The sequence below is a fragment of the Nymphalis io genome, chromosome 14 (genome assembly GCF_905147045.1).
Source record: "Nymphalis io chromosome 14, ilAglIoxx1.1, whole genome shotgun sequence".
Taxonomy (NCBI): domain Eukaryota; kingdom Metazoa; phylum Arthropoda; class Insecta; order Lepidoptera; family Nymphalidae; genus Nymphalis; species Nymphalis io.
Genome location: NC_065901.1, coordinates 8,673,703 through 8,692,935, shown reverse-complemented (window position 1 = coordinate 8,692,935; position 19,233 = coordinate 8,673,703).

The window sequence follows — 19,233 nt, the reverse complement described above, 5'->3', positions numbered from 1 at the left end:
AAACTAGCCAAGGCATAGCGTACGTAATGCACAAGTGCGTGAAAAAGCTAATGCGCTCTCTACTCTCATGACCCAATGACATGACATGACAAAACCCGATGGACAGATAATCCAATATGACCGGACAGAGATCAGACACAGGGACTAACGATTTTACGTGCTCTCCAAGAAACGGAAACGTAGTAACTACCAAATTGCTTAGAATTTCTGTACTGTTGAACCTAGGACTATCCCGAAAACGTAATTATTAAAAATTCAACTCTCATACATAGTCAATACCATGTCCGATTGACTGACAAAGGAGGGTTTGCTCAAAATTATGACAGATTAAAAACTTAATGCGAGAAACTTAAATACTAACATATATTATAATAAATTTTAGTGCTGTTAGATTCGATAACATTATTCTAAATTAATAATATTTATGCGAATCATAACTTCGCCCATTGATTACCTATCAAATATTACTTTAAGCTACTTTTAAATATATTATTATAGATACTACAATATCATAGAGTTAATATACCTTAAACGTGTATACAGTTAACTTATAATAAGGCTGTGCTCCTCGAAAATTACATTTTTCGTATCATAATTCTAAGCGTGGGTAATATAAGTAATTTTAAATTAAACAATAAAATTTATTTTTTTATTACATCGCTTAAATTCAAACCTTTATATAAGATCTTACCTAACAAACACATACGCTTTATGCGCAAATATATTGAACATATGAATATTAGAACACTGCCTCATTTTAAAAAAAAATTGAAGCATTTTGTTCTTTATATCTTAAGAGATAAGAATCAAAATATCCTTACACAATATAGACATGCTTTGTGAAATGGCAGCAGGTGGGACATAGTATTGAATTTAAACGATTTCTCTCAGAGACTGTAAATAAAACTCACTATCATTTATCATTCATATTTTTATACGCTACTATACGAATATATCAGCTTAGAGATATTTAAAACCAAAAGTAGAATGTGCTTTATCTATTTTTGCAACAATAAATTAAGTGTCCTATTTATTCTATGTATATTTAATGTATAATGTCTATTTTTGCTCCTTTTCTCTTGTATTTCTATATTTTAGTTTACACGCTATGGGAAGTTTTGTTAGACTGTAAGAAATAAAATTTAATATGATTATTGAAAAAACAAAAGTACTTAACTTTTGTATGTTTAATTAAAATATCTTTATTTATATATAATGAAATTTAACACCGTATGTTTTAGTGAATATTCTTAACATAACTTTGGTAATGGAACTCGAAACATAATTGTATATTACGCTACTGTTAAAATTAGATTTTACATTTCCTTCACAACAAAATTCAGTTTAATGTACTTATTTTTCTTTATAAAGAGATTCAGAATAACTCCCAAGAGTAACGCCAGTCTAATATACTTTGCTTGAAATCTACCTTGCAACATCAACTCACAAGCTTTATGCAAGTTTTATACGTTATCTTTATAAGCAGTGATTACTATCAGTCATCTTATTTTCTGGTTTGAAGTCTTCGTTTCCCATTAGTCATTTATCTACATGAAAAAAAAAATATAAATACAACAAGCGAGTACGTGCGAGTTACATTTCATAAGTACCATGTGGGTACTCTTTAAAAATTATTTTAGTTACACAAAAAATACAACAAAACAGTCTAAGAAATGGCAAATGCTACATGACATCTTATTTTTTGTTTAAACATAACATTTGAATAATGATTAATGAATTTTCTATATGCACACTTATTATATCTTTCTACAAAACTTCTAAATTAAAATTGTACTTTAATATTTTATAAACGATGTTATATACAAACGCAATATACAGGGATAACATACATATAATTTTTCATACACCATTTTATACCTTACATTATTACTTAACAACTGGTGACCATATTGGTGAACACGCATACAATCGGGATCGTGTTCAAATTGAATCCATTTATAATTGCGAGTATATCGAAACATTGGAATTGTTTACCATTTCATAATACAACACTCAGCTTTAACTGATAGAATGAATATTATGATTGCGAGTGTGTTTACAAGTTTGCAAATTAAAATAATCGTTATCGGCAACCATTTATGTACGGTACAGTACAGTACAGTAACAGCCTGTTAATGCCCCACTGCGGGGCTAAGGCCTCTTCTCTCTTTTTGAGGAGAAGGTTTAGAGCTTATTCCACCACGTTGCTCCAATGCGGGTTGGTAGAATACACATGTGACATAATTTCAATGAAATTAGAAACATGCAGGTTTCCTCACAATGTTTTCCTTCGCCGTCAAGCACGAGATGAATTTTAATTACAAATTAAGCACATTAAAATTTAGTGGTGCTTGCCCGGGTTTGAACCCACGATCATCGGTTAAGATTCACGCGTTCTAACCACTAGGCCATCTCGACTATACCATTTATGTAAATGTTACAAATAATAGCGTTGTCGATTATTCCACTATATATTTTTAGTGGTATAACAAGAGTATTATATTAAGACTGTTATTGTTGCCTCGTTACATCATCAGTCTAGTAGTGAGCTCATAAAGCTGCAGATCTCGAAGTATTGAGTTGAAACTCCGGGTCGGGCCAATATACAATTATTAGATTATTTCGAGAAATACGTAGTAGCAGCCTGTCGTTTTTCTCGAGACGCACGTAAGGCAGTTGATTGTGTCAGAACTTTATATTATGAGAGTCAGCGAATAAAAAAATGCATCTGTAATTGCGCAGACACACTAGCATGAAACATATCTTGCATAGTTAACTATTCAGGGTTCATATTGAGTTTTAGCAAAGGATTTTATTATTCGTCCTTGCTTATTCAAACGCGTTAGAGTAGTTTGTAGACGTATTGTTAGTATTACTTAGCTATATTATATATAGAATTAGAGAATTTTAACCTTTATTACTAACAATTTAAGTTCCATATACGCGCACCCGTGGAATAAATGTACACCTTTAATTAAATTTGCATTAGATCACTTGCGTTTAAGCGGCAATTGGTTCAAGTATGTACTGCGTGTTAGCGTTGGCAGCATCGAGTTGAAATTGAGCTAAACGATATTAGGTTTAAATTTAGTATAATATATTTTTAACTTAAGAAAGCTTAAATAATAATATAACGTTATTATTATTAATTTAAATGTTTTTCACACATAATTATTTGCACCAATAACCCGTCATAAACGTTTTACGAACATTATACGGAAATTTTATCTAAATTGTGTCCAGTATTAAGTATACAATATACTTACGAAACGCAACAAATCCAGTTTCACGGTAAAATTGTTAATTTAAATTTTCTAGTAATAAACACCATTTTAGTCACAAAAGTTCTTAAATTATTTTGACGGAGGAAGTAAGTGAACTAAACGCGTAACATATGGCTCCGCTATTTGTTCCTGTTCGTTGGAGTTTGAAAACTAAAAAAATTATACGATATAATCTGTTTTAAAGTTTTCACAGAAAACGTGTTCGGCTAGAAGTTTATCACAATATGTGCCTGTTTAATGAAAATTTGAATATTAAATTAGTTTTATTACAAAAATATCTATGTTATAATAATGAAAAGGTTTTTCGTTTAGGACAATAATTACTTCTGAACCACGAGGCTACTTCTAATACTCTAGTACGTAACGTCTGTTTTTCATTTCACAAAGCATTACCTGAATAATAAGCAACTTTGACACTTAAATAATAACACGGACGGATATTTCTTTGTGTAGATTATATTATCGTATTTCAAATTATCTTGATATTCGAAAAATAACTCTTATTAGTTGATTATATTCCCGTTGTGGTTAACTGTCTGTGTTGCCAGATCGCTCGTAAAATGCTGCGTAGGTCATATAGCAGTCGCTCTGTGTAAAAGCTTTCACATCTGGATTGGAATGGCGTTGAGACCCTAGAGGGCATCAATCTTAGCTATGAAGCGCAACAACATTGTCAGTGTTATCACATAATAAAATCTACTTTACACAAGAAATACAAAGAAAAAAAATATATGCTAAAATATAAATATGCTAAAATATAAATGCCCTACTTCGGCTGGCAACAATAATCTGTCATGGCGACCAAATTTGACTGAGACTAATTAACTGTACAGAACATGTTATTTTCTTCAAGAAGGACCATGAACGCAAGTTTACTCTACTTTCTTTCACTCTCATAATCAATTCAATCACAATTTTTTTTTAGATTGATTCCAATTCTGAACAGGAGTGTGAATCTTCAACTGCGCAGTTGATTTATTTGGGCTGCTAATAGTTTCTTGATAAAAACTTATTATTTTTATGGGACCAGGGAACACCCACTAGACAAATAATGTAAGTTACGGTACTTCTATGATACAGTTAGTTATTAAAAATATAACGCTTATCTTTTATGTAATTTTTGTAAAAATGTAATCTAAAGGCGTTCTTAACAACGAAGAATAACAATGCATTCACCCCCTAAACGAGACATTCATTAGGTATGCTTGTAAACAAAGGCAGGAATATTAATGTTGCTGAAATGAGCATTGTTTAACAGAAGTTAGAAAGTTTAAAGAAAATAGCACAAAAGAAAAGGCATTCGCTAACTTATGCTGTGGAAACTTCCATAAACTTTAATTTTATAGTTGAAAATTTGCATTATTCGATTTTTTAATAAATTTTTAGTGTTCGCCATCCTAAATTCTTTGGTTGAGGAATTTCGGAAGAATTTAGGATATCGAATTTAAGATTTTGATATGACATATAAATATTTGTTAATCACTATTTTTATTCACATTATATGTTAAATTACTATGCTACATGTATTACAGGTATAGTATGATATGTTTTGAGTTGATATCATAACTGATACTAAATTAATTTTTCACTCTTGCGAGTAGAGAAATGGTTTTGTGACCGCAACCTTCTTGAAATTCGGCTATTAAAAATGATACATTTATTTAAGTAAAAAAACAAAATTAATGTTTTTTTTTTCACAAAGAGAATGTAATCTTCAATACAATATAATGCCCACATTTAATATCAAAGGTTTTTCAAACCTTGAATGAAAAAATGTTTTAATCAGTAGAATTTTTTTTTTCATTTCAGAAAAGGCAATTTTATTCAAATAATGTTGTACCAATCCCCTTGTTAAAATATTCGGTAAGTGTCATGTGCAGAGCCTATTATGAAAATGAAAAAAAAATATCTTGAATCTAAATGAGATATTCTGGCTATGAGCGAAACAATTGCATGGCTTGTCGTGTGATATTGTTACAATGTTTACTCTGAGTCTACTCGTATGTTTGTTGGTCAAACACACCCTACGGTAACTGCTCGGTTTCAGTTACAATTGAGTTGAAAATAGGAAAACTTATTATCTCAACTCTTGTATAAATGGAAGTTATTCGTATCTGTCGTGTATAGAGTTATAAGAATATCATCTAAAATAATACAGTTTTTTTTCTTTTTGTTTTACTTTTTTGAATTATAATACGAACAAATAAAATAAATAAATTATGTGAAGGCTACAAGTCATATTTCACTTCAATAAGCCGATCAGACTCAAGCAAATTCCACAAGAAAGGCATATATAAAATACTAAACCAAAGAAATTCCGTGAGAAAATTGGTGAAATTGTATTTCCATTACTAAGGAAAATTGCCTTTGTTTGAAAACTACAACGTTTTCACTGCAATGCCACCACTACATATTACATAGTTCACGCACGAGAATGTCCATCCTTTTGACCCAGTTCTGAATGCTGAACTTCATAATTACTAAGACTTCATACAAAAGTTCAACATCAGCGTTTAGCCCATTTAAACAGCTAAAGTGTTAACTTGAAATTGCAAAGTGTACTGTACAAAAATACGGTGAATAATGTCGTTAATCTTTTTTATACGTATTTTGTGATGTAGAAGCACAACATTTATCTACAAATAATATAAATGCGAATTTAAATCTATCTGTTAGTTTCATCGTCTGAAAATCGTTCCGATATAAAAAAATTCGACATTGAGCTTACCAATAAAATAAACTTATGACACATATAAATTATAAGATTTAAGAGCTAGTATTGACGTGGTCAGATTCAAGGAAAATGGCTATTACATTCCATTTCCTAATAATAATCAATGAAATTATACATGTAAAAAAAAGTAGATATTTTACTCAATCGTAGCAATTTGCTATAAGTCGCTCATTAGCGTCAATCAAGGCGACGAACGTGATCGGTGACAATAAAAACGAAAATGCTTTTATGTGAACAGAAAAAGTGTAGCAATTATGGTGCTAAAAATTAACAATCACACATCTCATAACACATCCACACTTTCTTCTTTAGTTTTAAATATAATTCGATGTAAGTATATGTATAATTTCAGTAAAATTTACTATTTTATTCCCCCACATCAAAAAGGACATAAAGTATATATTTATTGTGATTGTTGGTTTGTGCAAATGCAACCATAGCAGAAACTACTAAATGCTACTTACCTTTCAGGATATTATAGTGCACTTGTGTTTGTGCACACACAAGTGTGCACAAACACAAGTCTCTATTCTATCTCATAACAATCCAATGGATTAACGAATTTACGTGCTTCCCGAGGCACGACAATTTTTCGATGATAAAACCTCATCCCTTTTTTATTGGCATGACTCGAAGCTTAGACATCATGATCTGCGACCTTATAACCTAGCCTAGTATTTTAGTGAACAACGAGGTATTCAGAGAACCATATAATAATAATACTAATCATGATACTATATAAGTTGACAGTAATGTAATTTATTAATGAGCATTGATGTCAGATAAACCGCAAGTTGCCTGCGGTTGCGTTGAACCGCAACACCACTGTAATTCGTGAAATAAGCTGAACCTAAATAAATTAAAGAGCTCGTAGACTAAATACAATGTTTCTATTATCTCAATCGTAATTTAGACGTTATTCGGCATTACATTTTCCATTTATATTAATAGATTCATCTCAAAACGCTAACATATTTAGTAAAATAAGCTTTTTTATTAAGATTTTAGCAATAGTATTATATATTTTCTTTTAAAAAACACGATAAAATTGTTTTAACGGTGTGTTTTATCTGTGATTAAGTCATTATTAATTTTTTTGCCCAATATTTTCAATTTAATTTTATTTCAATAAGAAAGGCCAATTATATTTTCTTATTACTTTAATTATTTTACTGTATATAAACAGGTTCGAGCTTTTGTGAAGTTTAACTTATATTAAATATGAAAATAAACATTAATTTTATTCTTTAAGATTTTTCAATATTCCTTCAATACTCTGCGTTGAAACCGCTGAAAATGGTGGATGGACGCTAATGAAGGAGGATTTGTAATTTTTTTAATATTAAACGGACATAAGAAATCAGAGCAAAGATGTTGATTACTATTGAAATTAATAATAATAATTATGTCCTCCAGACCGTTTTCGGTTACGTAAGCAGAAAGCCAACTGCGCAGGACATATTATAGTGCACAATTGTGTGCGCGAACACAGGTACACTCTCTGTTCCCTAACTCTCTTAATCCGATGGGATGGCAATCCGACACGATTGGAGGGAGTCAACGGCTTTATGTTGGCACGAACATACTTCCAACTTCTAGATTCAATTCAAAGCTGCTACCGAGATATTTCGACAGAAAAACTCTTTTTACTGGCCCACTAACCATCACCAAACCGCATTAGACCATTGTGGTGAAATTAAGTGAAGCTCCAACTCTTGTCATCAAGAGACCTTACCTAATTATAAATTGTACATTCACCGAAATACCACACGAACTTGATTTGGCACAAAATAAAAATATTAGGTAGCTTTCAATATGCTGTCATTGAACCTTATCTTTATATTATAGAAGTACACAAATTGCTCTTGTTCTAATTTCCATATAAAAATATGTTGATAAATATAATTTATACAACAACAAATCGCTTCGTCTTATTAAGTGCTCCATCAGACGTTGTCGGTTCGCATTATTGAGTCTGGAGAATTAAGGGAATCTAGACCAACGATGAGTCATCTGAACACTTTGTCTTACAAATAAGGTTTTATTAAAGACATTGTAAGGAATACTACACACTAGTATAAATTTAAAGGCTCCTTAGCATTTCATCTTAATACTTCTAACAAAATTTTATTATGGACAATATTCGATAGTTTTGCATGTATATCTATAAATCTATTAAATACAATAATTAAAACAAAAATCTTTTATTGTTTTAAAAAATTGAATCAGAAAATGCTTCAAATATTACTTTATTTACTTTTAATTTTTATCTCTAAATTCCCTTTCATGCAGAAAGTTAAATAACAGTACAATGTAACAATGTTTGACATTTACTCATACGGGCATACAAGCTTTAATTAAAATGTATTCTCTATATTTGTTACAAACTGCGTCGGATTTTGTTCATTTTATTTTAGCATGAAAATCAATGTTTACTGTCTCTAAGAATTCGTTCACAATTTTAGGAAATAATATATTCTTTTATTTGATGTATATGTATATTTTATTTGGTGATACGTTATATTAAATAATGTCAGTGAAACATTAAAGAAAAACACATTAATGAGTGCTAAGAACTTTTTTTTTTTAATAAATAGGGGCCAGGCACATGGACCATCTGATGGTAAGTGGTCACCACCGTGGCCCATAGATTAGCGCTGTAAAAAATATTAACCATTCCTTGCATCGCCAATGCAACAAAATCATGTTGATCCTGTGATTCCTGTGTCTCTGTTGCTCTGTGATTTTTCTACTCAGTGGCAAGGGTGAGTCCTTGCATTGGGAACACAACAATACTAAGTATTGCTGTTGGTAGAATATCTGATCATCATAAAGTCGTGCCAGCAAGCAAATTTTATGTATATACTCATAAAAATAATAATATTATACATTTAAAAACGCGCACAAAAAACGTCACAATTGGGACATTTTTTGACGTTTTGCTATTAGTTGCTCATCGCTTCGCACCAAGTATACTGATCTTTGTGAATAACAAACTAAAATGCCATCTTGTGAATACAGAAAGTGTTTCTTTATTGTTTCTTTATTACATATTAATACTTCTTTAAATAATTGCATAGAAAAAATCATACGGGACGAATATATAATCTTGTCTTATTTTACACATTTTCAATTTTCATACAATGTGTTTAATTTTCGTCTCTCAAATATGGCAAATTATAAAATAAAAATCTGGCACTAAAATACATAATATATAAGGTTCTTCAAAATGTTTGTAATAAAAATTCAAACTTATCACTGCATAAACTAAAGCACTAAGAAGTCTAAATTCAAATGTTCTCAATGCGACTCGAGGGACGATTATCCGCATACTAAATTAAGCGGCATTAAGCTAGTTCTTCAAACTTATATTTTAAAAGAAAATTTGAAAAGAGGTCGTATATATCTAGGCGAATAATCTTATACAACTCCTATTTTATATTTTTTATAATAAAGAAGCTTCTGAGTAAAACGCGGCGGGGGTCACTTTGTTTTATTATATTTAGTGATTGTATTTACTCATAAAGTATTTTTTTATTATGTATGTTTATATGTAATGTCACAGAAAAATTAAATTATCTTCAAAATCTTCACATAATTCGTACGCAAGTTTTTTATGTCCATTTTTATGAAATATCATGAATAATATGATGAAGTAAGGTGATTTTATAAAAATATTTATAATATATTAATGTCTAAGTAGGTAGCTTTCTGTTGAACGCTAACTATGCAATACATATTGTAACAACGAAAGTGATTTAGTTTATTTGTTTATTTGTATTATCGATCATAATGAAATTTTGTATACACTATCAGAAGTACAGAAAAGGTCATTCCACCTAATCCTCCCCCTCATTGTACGCGAGTGAAACCACCGGCGGAAACAATTTTATATATTAAAAAAAAAACAAACTATCAAACTTGATTAGCAACAGACAGATAGATATCATAAGGAAACATGCAGCAGTCGGATATTTCCCCCTCCATCACAATGAAATAGCGTGACAGATTAAGATCATAATCCCTCTCCATAATAGAAGCTTTTGGAGAGGATTTTTTTTTCGGGCAATTGAGGGTGAATGAAGAATGAGATCGAATTTACAACTCTAAGAAACGAGATAAATTTGTGTTCTTTTTATTGGGAATAATGAATTGTGATTTTATGAAAACAAATCAAAACCAAACACCACCGACACCTTAAATTTTTTCAAAAAACAAAAAAAAAAAGTAAACAACATCCTCATTTTCGCAGCCAAACAACGTTTGTCAAAAATTAGAAAAGTTTTAATAATAAAATGTCATCGTATCCTCTAGTCGTGTAGATCGTTAAGAAACATGCATAAAGATTTTATTATTATACTTAAAAGAAGATGATGACTAGTTTAATGCATCTGCTCTGAATAGCATCACTAATGTATGTACGTAACTCAGCTGCTTACTACTCACAAGCGACAGTAACTATTAGAAGTTAGGCACTTAAGAGCTTGCACTATCCATACTTACCGTAAACACGACAGAAAAATCGGAAAAGAAAACAAAAGTATTCTATATGGAATATATATGTATAGTTTTGTTAGTTTTGTTATTGTGCTATTTTTATTATTGTGCCGCACAAATGCTAAAATAGTTGCTACATTGTTTGCAATTTACAATTCATTACTAAAACTTCTATATATTGTATCATTTTTGTTGATAACTGAAGGTATTTTTTTTAAAACACTACTATTTTTTTTAATTGCGAACATTTTCATAGCATATTAATAAAAAAAAACTTATAAATCGAGACTAGGTTTGACTAAATGCCATATTTAATATAATATATTATGCATTTATAATTATGAACTCAGTTTAAAAATGCTTTTGATTATAAATAGTATTTTTATAATACACACGAAAAGTAGTTATATTTCTTTATATACAAGTGCAAAAGTCAATAGTTATAAGAGACAATAAAACAAAATGTGTTCCTCTTGAAGCTTTCTATTATTACTTATTTAAATTACATTATTATATAAACAAACAAGAATAATTAAATAACCACTACTGTAATAACAACGACAAACTTTGGCGAAAACATAGAATGTTTATAACTCGATTATTATTATATATTTTATTGGAGGAAAACCATTAGTTTTAAAGTTAGGGGCAATTAAGTATCAAGTGTTGAACCAGCCTTGAAGCGTAATTAATAAAATAAAGTTAAGATCGAAGCTAAAACTATCGACATACGCATGGTTAGCAAAAACGAATACTAGATACTCAAATTTCTCATAATCAGGAAAATCGAACAGGTAACATACCATAATTACGTTGCTTGAAAATAGAACAGAATTTAACAGTAAGAAAATATAATTATTTTTTATTAGATGGCGTATTACGCTATTACTTTTGTGGGTATCTCTGTAATGTACCCTGGAGTGTACGAAAAACAGGTATTATTATCTGATAACTATTGAAAACATTATTCTATTAGATATTAAGAGTACTTCTAAACTGCCCTCAAACGAAGTAGCGGGATCTGTAACAATGTTGCATAAACTAATATGTATATGAATTGGAAGATAAATCTTTAGAAACATTATAAACCACTAGAAAAAAAAACCACAAAAAAATGGAATCTGACCTAATTATTGTTTACAATGTATCTTCAGTTATTTTTACTCGTTTCACTCAAGAAATAGTTTATATATTTTTTTTTAATTATTACTATAAATATATTTACTTATGTTACAATCCGCTCGTGTTGGTTGTTAGCATAGTACTCGACGTTTCTAAAATACAATGACTGACTTCAAACTAACTTTTTTTTCAGGGAACAGTTAAATATACCTCACATGTTACAAATATATGACCGAAGTAAGCTTATAACATTTAAGTATTCGCGAAACAACAATTTATGGTTGGGCTGATAGATGACAAAACTTTTTAACTTATATGGATCACTAAAAGTCCTAGAATAAACAAAATAAGAAAGTTAGCCATAGTTAGGAATGACAACCAGAAAGTTTATTTCCAAGTTTTAAAGCTTTGGTTTACGACGATTTATAAATATTTTGTCATATTTTTTTTAGATATTTACCATTTAAAACTCTTTTTGTATATACCTAATACTATTATATAATTGTGTAATATAGTATTAATATTAATTGTGTATATAGTATTATTAATATAGTATTATCAATACATATTGTATATAAGGTGAGCTCAAAGCTAGGCATTCTCTATCAACCAATCTGAGGGAATAGCAGGATGTGCACGGAAGTACGTGTACGTTTGTAGATGTGAAATGAAAAATATTTTTTTTTTATAGAAAAATCGTTCAATAATAGTTTATTTAAAATCATACATACAAATACAGACAAATGACTAACCGAAAACCTAAATGATTTTTAATGTAATAAAATATAAAAAAGCCATATTTATAATATTATTTTTTTAATAATACCTCATAAATGATTACAATTCATTATGATTCGACAAATGGTTGGCCTAGTTTTTTTAGTTGCAGGGCGAAAAGTATCTTCTAGAAGAATTTCAAAAACATAAAATTGCAAGGGGCCTTAAATATAAGGGCAAGAGCATTAATATTAATAAAAATTGAAAACAAATATAAAACAACGTTAATTTCATTTATATTACCCATTATTTTATCAAGGGAAATATAAAAGCAAAAAACTTTTCTATTGGAGAGATTGAATTAAATTTGAAGTATTTCCCGATTGTTTACTTTCATAACATTACATATTATTCATATTCAATATTAATTCAGTCATATAGACGTGAACGCAAAGAAAACTCTTATAAGTATTAATGAACTCTTTTATCTCTCTATGTTTTTTGTCCTATAAACATTATATCAGATACATCTATATCTATACACTGAGTTTTTGCGACGACATATAAATAATGTCCTGCTGACCGAATTTTAGTATCAGTAGTTAATCTCAATAATTAGTAATCAACGCAAGAGGTGTTATAATGTAAAAGTGACTGCTTAGAAACAAACGCACTTGCAAGACCAAGGACAAAAGATCAAAGATCAAGACCAAGAGCTCAGAATATGGCAAACCTGGCACTCAATAATGACTTCAAACTTCGAATTTAGTTAACATTTAGTGTAAAAATCAAACACTTTTAATTATTACGTTTTACGGCTTATTCTTTATCACGTATCCATAAACTCGTCTCTAACGCATTTTCCATTAAATACAAAGTAACAAACAAAAACAAATGCATATAAAACTATTCCAATCATCGAATAGTAAATTTTTAAGCTTAACAAATTAATTGATTTGTCTTCGTTATATCATAGATTTAAAATAGAATATATATTAGTTACAGTTTAATAAATGTAAATTAAATTATGAAATCAACTCATTTCAATGAAAAGTAATTACAGTCAGCTAGAAATATATATAGTAGACTTTGATATTTAAAATAAGGTCGCTTCTTTCTGAATTCGTTATTTAAAATAATCAGGATTTGTGAATAATTCATTGCTAAGCCAAAAATAATCGTACTTTCTCACTCAGAAACAGTGATGGCGCCTTACGCAACAGTGAACGAGTTATTTCGCATTATATTAACTTAAGATTTTTTTGTAATTGTACAAGGAAAGTTATTTGTATATTACACCTACATTTACAAAATAAAATAAACGTAAACAATATCTTACAATTTATAATGTAATATATACCTAATCGTAGGTTGACCGAGTAACGCTTTTGAATATAAAATATAAAAATCAACCGTTTCCTTGAAATAAGTCATAAGTGTGCAGATTACTCCATATTACACGTAAGTCGTCACCACTATCGAAAACGTTAAATGACCCCTAAAAACATTTCTCCACCTCTAAATACCAAGTTTAGAAATGTCAAAAACAATAGAGTGTTTGCGAAAAAATCAAAAATACGGATTTTGTTTGATTAAAACTTACAGAGTTGCATAAATGTAGGTCTGTTCGTAGGCTTGTAAATAATAAAAACTCTTTAAAGTGCAACAAAATGTTCGCTGCAATAAATGAGATGAATTTATTTATGTGAATGCCTTCTGACAGCTGTCACACACAATTTTTTATGCAGTCCAATACATGATTGGTTATTTAATACTTTGTGAAAATAATAATAACCTATTATCTTTCGAGACATTTCAAAGTTGCTAGTTTAATTTATTTATCGTAGAACTAGATAAAAGAATAAGGTTGATAAAAGAAGATAGCTTGTTAAAATAATATTTTCTCTAGCAAAGGAAATTAGAATTAACAAGTCTGAAGTGCTTTAATATTTTTCCGTTAGTATCTACTTTATACTTTCACAATTAACTAAATATGTTTTGTCTAAAATAAAATTGGAAATTATAACTTTGAAATAATTTTATCATGTACGAAGCTGTAAATTTTGTGATTATTATATTTTTAATTAATAAATACAAAGAAAATAAATTTAATTTATTTTAAAGATCATTCCATAATATTTCCTTAATAATACACATCAACATAAAACGTATCACGTTCATTTTTTATTTCACATATTGCCACTTTGCTCACGCCGTCAGAATTCTATCCAATAAAAAGAACGGCCACCAATCTTCTTGATAAACTGGCGGTAATATCAGTAGTCAGTCAGAGCCCTAACAAAGGATTTACTTTACGGCCGATGGCGTTCGCGGTAGAAGAGTAATATTTTCATCAGAGATTGCTATCTCGGCTTTAAAAATGAACTTGGACCTTTACTGGCAACTCGTCAACTATCTGTGTAGCTAACCCAATAATGTCGAAATCGAAGAAAAACTTTTGTGACACAAGCATCTAGAACATATTTCTTATGATACATACGCGTTATGGCATAGATAAATATGAAACATTCCAAAGAATAATTAGCAGTTTATTTTTTTAATATTTAATTGCCAATTACAGCCGTTACTTTTAAAAAGTGCCTTTCAAAAATTTTATATCCGTCGTATAATATGCAATAGTAATTAAATGTTTTAAATAAACTTTGTTTTTAAGCTTAGATGTTTGTTGCAAATAATATTATTTGAATATATCATAATATAAAAACATATAATGTTATAAAAACCTTACATAAAAGTGCCCTAAATTATTTTTTTATAGAAAAACGATTGTTGATTAATAATATATAATAAATATTCATTAAAATTCAACCCTATTCATTTATATTTCACATTCCATTTCATTTTATTAAGTCGATTCCCTTTTTTTATATTCAATATAATTAATAAATCATTTAATAGAGTGTCCACTCTATGAAATCCCGATACCGATTATACCGATTTAAGTTAACTTAAGATTATAAGTTATTTTGAAATTGTATCCTATTTAATATAGAGAATACATTAAGCATTGCAGTTTAAGCAAAAAAAAATATTAGGAAATTGTTTTCTAATAGTAATTTATAGCCCTACGTAAAACATCATAATGAAGGCCTCTTATTTTGTTCTTATATGTGGTAATACCACTAAAAATACTGTCATATATATAATTATATAGATATATCTACATTCAATTAGATTAACATCAGTATCAACCGTGGTTCGGTTTTTATCTTACATAAATAAATAAAAAAAATGAGGACGCATCAAACATTTCATTTCCTCCTTTTGAAAATCGGCTAGAAATTGACGCAGTGAGCGTTTTAAGTCCGACACTACTTCAAGACCTCCCTTTTGTAGTTACTTGGGAAATATATATTCCGAGAGCACATGCAGTATCTATTTTAAATTGTATGTAGGCAAACCACCTTTAAGGTTGTTCTCTTTATCAAATAAATCGTTATATTACATTTTTACTATGTAGATTTTACGGTTTTAAGTAAATATGTTAAATAATTAAATAAGTAAATGTATTAGTAAGCAATAAGTATTAACGAAAATAGCAAATAATTTCTTTAAACTGAGAGTGATTTAGAAATTAAATCAATGTTTCTTTCATCATGTTTCATTTTAAATATAGAGCTTAAAAGTATCTTGTTCACGACTGAAAGCTGACTTTTAGCTCTATTTAAAAGAGTTTTGTCAAAAAATAGAAGGGTTTATAGATTATAGCATATCAACAATTGTTTCTAAATTGTCTTAATTTCGGAATAGGCCAAGTTCAAACAAATTAATTATATTTAAACACAAAAACAAGTATGTACAGTCGTCGCAAAAAAATGTCACAATAAATATTAATGCTATAGTGACATTAGCTGAAGAAAAATTGAATGTCATAACTGTACAAAAAATAAGATTTATTTTTTTATAGAATAGGAAAGCGGACGAGCATATGGGCCACCTGATGGTAAGTGGTCACCAAACGCCCTTAGACATTTACATTGTAAGAAATGTCAACCATCGCTTACATAGCCAATGCGCCACCAACCTTGGGAACTAAGATTTAATGTCCCTTGTGCCTGTAATTACACTGGCTCACTCACCCTTCAAACCGGAACATAACAATATCAAGTATTGCTGTTTTGTAATGTTTGGCTACATCCAATTTAAGAGGAAAATAAATTTCAGGGTAAAAACGAGGCGTTAGATACAATATCAAAACGAATTATCATTAACATAAATGATTTATCGGATAAAAGCGAGAATGAGAATGACTACGAAATGCCTCGAGTTAGATTTAAGTTAATTAACTAATTCATTGAAATCAGAGTACTATTTCTATAAATAGCGTTTAAAATATATGTTAGTTTGCTTACGTGCTGACATTGCACTATTATAAAGGCAAAAACGTCTCCAAAGTGATTTGACTATACACACTCGCTCATATTAAAAAATGGTGTATTAGTCTTATGGTTATAGTAGCCTTAAATCACTTTGATTAAAATCAACAAAGTATGTCACATACAACAACAAACCGTAATAAAGTAATAATGTGTAAGGCGTATTATTAACTCTCAAACAGCATAGATACTAATTATTTACTTGTAGGAGTAGATTTAATTAGTAGTAGCGCATTAATTTATTAAATGCATTGCGGTATATAAACACTCGAGTTACAATATTTCCATGTGGCAAAAGACTAAATAAAATATATAGGGCAAAATGATAACTAGTTTAGATAATACTGACCTACTTCAAATATACATTTTTATATTTATTATATAATTCGTCATTTAATAATAATATTTATCATGATTTTCGTTAGTAATAATGGATATATAAAAGGAAAAGTTTGTTAAGTCTAATAACTGTTAACAATAAAATATACATTTTTGTGAGATTTATAACTCTTTTTTTCACTGAAAAATATTTTTAAAACGAAAAAATCTTACCAAACCTTGGTCATAAAAGAACGATTTGTACCACATTAAATTGCTTTTAAAGCGATATGCTAAAACAAACTACCCTTTTAAACAACTTAATTAAATGCTGTATTACAACATTCTGTTGGTAAATCTGAACTGGAATGCTTATCCTTAGAGAATTCACTGGTGGTAGGGCTTTGTGCAAGCTCGTCTGGGTAGGTACCACCCACTCATCAGATATTCTACCGCAAAACAGCAATACTTGGTATTGTTGTGTTCCGGTTTGAAGGGTGAGTGAGCCAGTGTAATTACAGGCACAAGGGACATAAAATCTTAGTTCCCAAGGTTGGTGGCGCATTGGATATGTAAGCGATGGTTGACATTTCTTACAATGCTAATGTCTAAGAGCGTTGGTGACCACTTACCATCAGGTGGCCCATATGCTCGTCAACCTTCCTATTCTATAAAAAAAAAAAAAAAAAAAAATTGAATATTAAATGATACTGATGATAATTAATACAACCTTTATATATGAAAAAACTGAATTAAAAAATTTAAAAGAAGGAATTATGTATATATACAATACTGTTTATCGATTCAAAAAAAAACATCAAACCAAAAAGAAGCTTTATAAATATAATTTGAAAACGTACCGAAAATAATTATATTTACACTATAATTATTTTATTTTCTATACAAACAAAAGTCACAAGATTTTGGAATCGTTATTATGACTGAATATTAAATTTAAGACCACCACCAGTTCTAAATATATATTCTAAGCAATATAACCTTTTTAGAAATTATATGGACCTTATTATATAACATATATGACATTAATTTGGCAAAGTTACCCTAAATCAACAAAACAGATACCTGCCATAATATTCATATTTCCATTCCCTTCGCACCTCAAAGAGCATGTTAAGTGTCCCAGTTATCGCCACAAATATCTCAGTTGAATCTCACCATAACGTTATAAGTATAGCGACTATTATAACCACAGTTTTTCAATGTAGGCAAATACAACTGCAGCAAAATTATTTCGTTCTAACAAACTTACACAAAATATGCTTATACAGTTTATTAATAGAATTAACAACCGTCAAAATGATGGATCATTTGTTTTTCTTATAAAAATAAATCCAAAAATTTTCTAACTATTATAAATTCTTACTTTTAATCCGAATTTGATTAATCAGATTTCACTTTAAATAGGGAAATCCTTTTCGAACAATATTAAATTAAAACTCGAAAATTAGCTACCTTTATCGAAATACTCGCCGCACCATTCCCGCTATTTGAGTGCCAAAATTTGCAAATCCGCTATATCATTCCGGTCGCTCTCCGAAGAGGCTTTCACTTCCCTTTGGTAATTCAAAGGCTGAGCTAAATTAAAACCTCGTCAGCTTTCAGTTTAAACCGTCTCGTCGTGTTTTAATGAAGTAAAACTAGTTTCTGTAAGCTCAATTCTTGAAGGCCGTTCAGTTTTTCATTGGCAATAGAAAAATACATCCACAATTCCAACTGATCTCGATAATTCATTGTTATTACGGAGAAAAACTCTTATCCATGGGCAAATTTTTTTCGTATATTCATATATAAGTATTCATCTTTTTTTTAAAAGTTATTTTAATTATCTTCCTAATTGTTCAAGGTAAAATGTAAGTGCTTCCGCCTTCGTCGATTCTAATCTCCTCAAAAATTTCCACTGAGAAAGTAAGAAGTTATAATCGGTAAGTGCTTCTCTTATCTTTCATACTTTTCTAAAATAAAAATATAAGGACTTTTGTCTTCTGACTCGAATAAGACACGTCGAAAATAAATTCATAATTCAATTAGACCATACATAGAGTAAAATTCATTTGTTAATAATAAACTACGAATCCAATTTATTATATATTAAAGCTCACTCTCAATTAAGTATTAATCATGGTACATAAAAACTCATAAGAAC